Genomic DNA, 5,000 nt, shown 5'->3' on the forward strand with positions numbered 1-5,000 from the left:
CATCAGTACATAACTAATATTTCAGTCGTCTGACGTCCCTCCTTAGTAAATGATGCAGGACCACATACATAGATGATACATACTGTAAACTGGGGAGGACAGTGTGAACCGCACTCGACCCAGTCACCCTATCTCACAGTCCACTCTGTGTGTAACAAAGCGAAAGCACCAAAGCACTATCGTTCAACAACATCCATTTTATCCTCGCTGCCACAGGACACTATCCAAACAACGACAAGAGGAACGTCACGTCCACTAATAAGACAGAATGTCTCACATCACCCGCAAACAACGCAGCTCAAATCAGCCAGCAACACCCACAGTGGTCCACCCAGTATCAACACAGGACGCAACGCCACGCCACAACACAAAAGGTACAAGTAATAAAATACCCTTTGGCCACACCCCTTATAAAGGCATCGAACCAACCCACCACCTGACACCAGCCAAACGTACATCCTGATTTGACACATCTCTGGCAACCTAACCCACGTTGGCCCTTAACCTAACCCACGTTGGCCCTTAACCTAACCCACGTTGGCCCTTAACCTAACCCACGTTGGCCCTTAACCTAACCCACGTTGGCCCTTAACCTAACCCACGTTGGCCCTTAACCTAACCCACGTTGGCCCTTAACCTAACCCACGTTGGCCCTTAACCTAACCCACGTTGGCCCTTAACCTAACCCACGTTGGCCCTTAACCTAACCCACGTTGGCCCTTAACCTAACCCACGTTGGCCCTTAACCTAACCCACGTTGGCCCTTAACCTAACCCACGTTGGCCCCTAACCTAACCCACGTTGGCCCCTAACCTAACCCACGTTGGCCCCTAACCTAACCCACGTTGGCCCCTAACCTAACCCACGTTGGCCCCTAACCTAACCCACGTTGGCCCCTAACCTAACCCACGTTGGCCCCTAACCTAACCCACGTTGGCCCCTAACCTAACCCACGTTGGCCCCTAACCTAACCCACGTTGGCCCCTAACCTAACCCACGTTGGCCCCTAACCTAACCCACGTTGGCCCCTAACCTAACCCACGTTGGCCCCTAACCTAGCCCACGTTGGCCCCTAACCTAACCCACGTTGGCCCCTAACCTAACCCACGTTGGCCCCTAACCTAACCCACGCTGCACCTTAACCTAAGTTACGCTGCACCTTAACCTAAGTTACGCTGCACCTTAACCTAAGTTACGCTGCACCTTAACCTAAGTTACGCTGCACCTTAACCTAAGTTACGCTGCACCTTAACCTAACTTACACTGCACCTTAACCTAAGTTACACTGCACCTTAACCTAACTTACACTGCACCTTAACCTAAGTTACACTGCACCTTAACCTAAGTTACACTGCACCTTAACCTAACTTACACTGCACCTTAACCTAAGTTACACTGCACCTTAACCTAAGTTACACTGCACCTTAACCTAAGTTACACTGCACCTTAACCTAAGTTACACTGCACCTTAACCTAAGTTACACTGCACCTTAACCTAACTTACACTGCACCTTAACCTAACTTACACTGCACCTTAACCTAACTTACACTGCACCTTAACCTAACTTACACTGCACCTTAACCTAACTTACACTGCACCTTAACCTAACTTACACTGCACCTTAACCTAACTTACACTGCACCTTAACCTAACTTACACTGCACCTTAACCTAACTTACACTGCACCTTAACCTAACTTACACTGCACCTTAACCTAACTTACACTGCACCTTAACCTAACTTACACTGCACCTTAACCTAACTTACACTGCACCTTAACCTAACTTACACTGCACCTTAACTGTCACATGTAACGTCACAGGAATGTAGCTTTGCCTAACAGCAACCCTCTGAACATAGTTCACTGCTTGGATCCTCTGGTGTCATGTGTATTTCTTGATGCCATGGTGCGTACCCTCACATAAAGGTCTTTCGAGTGTTGCGTACTTTCTACACAGTCCCGCTAACCACTGGAAGGGTGTACCGCTACAGAACGAATATCGCCCTCCCCTCCTGCCCTTCCAAGCTGGTCGGTCAGGCGTTTGTTTGTGAAATGAGCCTTGCAGCTGTTCAGTTGCATTCGGTTGTCGATGCAGTCAGTGTACGTTGTGGTACGGCCTGTGTGGACTGTCCGCTGATGTACGCGTAACCCACACTGATCATCCGTCGTTACGTACTGAGTGACATAATGTGGCACATGCTTGACCGTACACCGGCTGCGCCCTACAATGGCGAATCATAAGGGCCATATGTTGTGCACGATGCTACTTGTCTCGTCTCCCCATTACAGCGAGATTGCACTGTTGTACGCCGTACAGACATGTGGTAAGTAGGTACGGACGAAAGTATTGCATGTTGGCCCCCCCCCCCCTCCTCCCTCTGCCGGGAATCAGCGTGAGCCGTCTGTTGATGTAGCGACGAGGGTTTTCCTATTTAATCGTATTGCCCCACACAACATGATAGCACGGTGGACCGCGTTCCACATCTGCGACATGCTACAGAGGCCGGTTGACAGTCGACCGCGCAAGGGACATTGCACACGTGCGCGGACCATCTTCCACGTGTTCTCTCGTGTACATGCCGCAGTGTGTATGTGGGCTGATGTAGCGTGTCGTGACACATAACATGCAGGCATGCCAGAATCGTAGATTTCGCAAATGTAGATTGACGTATACGTTTGCTGCCAAAGATCCGCAAATGAACTGGAAATCAGTTGTTGAGCGGTTGTTCGCGCTGCAGGTGCATCGGTGATAGCGACGATCGGTACATCTGTGAACCGGTTGTTTCGGCGGTACCCGCCATGCCCCCGAACCTGAGTTGGCCATGTGGGTATGAAGCGATACGAGGCTGTGGCTTGGCGGGACAGTCCCCGGCCGGTGAGGGGGGGCCGCCCGGCGTGCTGGCCGCGCGCTGCGTGAGCGCACGCTCTACAGCCGGCTGGTGGGGGGCGCCCAGTGGCAGGAGCGCCGGCCGACGGGCCCGGCTGGCGTCCCAGCTATGCGCCGGCGCACCCTGCGCGCGGCGCCAGGCGGCCAAAGTGGGTTCTGCCGAGCCCGGTGCGAAGCGCGGTGGACATCTGCAGTGTGCTGGTCCGATTGCGGACTGTGTGCGTTGAGGATGCGCCGCCGCCCGGCACTCGGCGTCGCGACGCCGTCTGCTGCTCGGTCGCCCCCAGCGGTTCTCGCAGGTGGTTTGTATCGCAGCTCTGCGGACGTGTTGGCGCGTGCGCTGTGCTGGGAGAGTTCGCTTCTGCACCCAAGTGGGGCTTTGCCCTTCTGTGGCGCTGGCGTTGGAGCTGCCGGTCACCGTAGGTGGCGCGTGTTGTTTCCCGCCGGCAATGCCACGACAGCACGCTCCCGGGCCTCTGTCGGCAGCGGCAAGCTCAGTTGGGAGCACGGGTGTTCGCACTGAAAGCGTCTACTCGCCTATCTCCGGGCGATTGCGCCTCTCTCGAACCCGACCAAGTACTTAGGACGGCGCTGCGCGCCGCCGGGACCTGAGAGGGTTTCGAGGTGTATCGTGCAGGGGAGCTCAGCCTCCTCCTGTTTGCAGAATAATTGAGCGGACGCTTGCGTGTTCGCGCGGGCCCTCGGGACACACTCCCGGGCGGCCGGCTGCTCAGCTCTCGTTGACGCAGCTCCCTGGTTGATCCTGCCAGTAGTCATATGCTTGTCTCAAAGATTAAGCCATGCATGTCTCAGTACAAGCCGCATTAAGGTGAAACCGCGAATGGCTCATTAAATCAGTTATGGTTCCTTAGATCGTACCCACGTTACTTGGATAACTGTGGTAATTCTAGAGCTAATACATGCAAACAGAGTCCCGACCAGAGATGGAAGGGACGCTTTTATTAGATCAAAACCAATCGGATTGGCTCGTCTGGTCCGTTTGCCTTGGTGACTCTGAATAACTTTGGGCTGATCGCACGGTCCTCGTACCGGCGACGCATCTTTCAAATGTCTGCCTTATCAACTGTCGATGGTAGGTTCTGCGCCTACCATGGTTGTAACGGGTAACGGGGAATCAGGGTTCGATTCCGGAGAGGGAGCCTGAGAAACGGCTACCACATCCAAGGAAGGCAGCAGGCGCGCAAATTACCCACTCCCGGCACGGGGAGGTAGTGACGAAAAATAACGATACGGGACTCATCCGAGGCCCCGTAATCGGAATGAGTACACTTTAAATCCTTTAACGAGTATCTATTGGAGGGCAAGTCTGGTGCCAGCAGCCGCGGTAATTCCAGCTCCAATAGCGTATATTAAAGTTGTTGCGGTTAAAAAGCTCGTAGTTGGATTTGTGTCCCACGCTGTTGGTTCACCGCCCGTCGGTGTTTAACTGGCATGTATCGTGGGACGTCCTGCCGGTGGGGCGAGCCGAAGGCGTGCTTGCGCGTCCCGAGGCGGACCCCGTTGAAATCCTACCAGGGTGCTCTTAGTTGAGTGTCTCGGTGGGCCGGCACGTTTACTTTGAACAAATTAGAGTGCTTAAAGCAGGCAAGCCCGCCTGAATACTGTGTGCATGGAATAATGGAATAGGACCTCGGTTCTATTTTGTTGGTTTTCGGAACCCGAGGTAATGATTAATAGGGACAGGCGGGGGCATTCGTATTGCGACGTTAGAGGTGAAATTCTTGGATCGTCGCAAGACGAACAGAAGCGAAAGCATTTGCCAAGTATGTTTTCATTAATCAAGAACGAAAGTTATAGGTTCGAAGGCGATCAGATACCGCCCTAGTTCTAACCATAAACGATGCCAGCCAGCGATCCGCCGCAGTTCCTCCGATGACTCGGCGGGCAGCCTCCGGGAAACCAAAGCTTTTGGGTTCCGGGGGAAGTATGGTTGCAAAGCTGAAACTTAAAGGAATTGACGGAAGGGCACCACCAGGAGTGGAGCCTGCGGCTTAATTTGACTCAACACGGGAAACCTCACCAGGCCCGGACACCGGAAGGATTGACAGATTGATAGCTCTTTCTTGATTCGGTGGGTGGTGGTGCATGGC

At 53.5% G+C, this 5,000-nt stretch overlaps 1 non-coding gene across 1 annotated transcript in view; it reads left to right on the forward strand.

Annotated features, from left to right (window-relative positions):
* Positions 1-3,639: 3,639 nt before the first annotated feature.
* Positions 3,640-5,000, forward strand: part of LOC126327240 (small subunit ribosomal RNA) — a 1,890-nt gene continuing 529 nt past the window's right edge. The window contains exon 1 of the ribosomal RNA XR_007561081.1: positions 3,640-5,000. This exon is cut by the window's right edge and continues 529 nt beyond it. This is a non-coding gene — a ribosomal RNA (small subunit ribosomal RNA).

This window comes from Schistocerca gregaria, unplaced genomic scaffold (assembly GCF_023897955.1).
Source record: "Schistocerca gregaria isolate iqSchGreg1 unplaced genomic scaffold, iqSchGreg1.2 ptg001034l, whole genome shotgun sequence".
Lineage (NCBI taxonomy): Eukaryota > Metazoa > Arthropoda > Insecta > Orthoptera > Acrididae > Schistocerca > Schistocerca gregaria.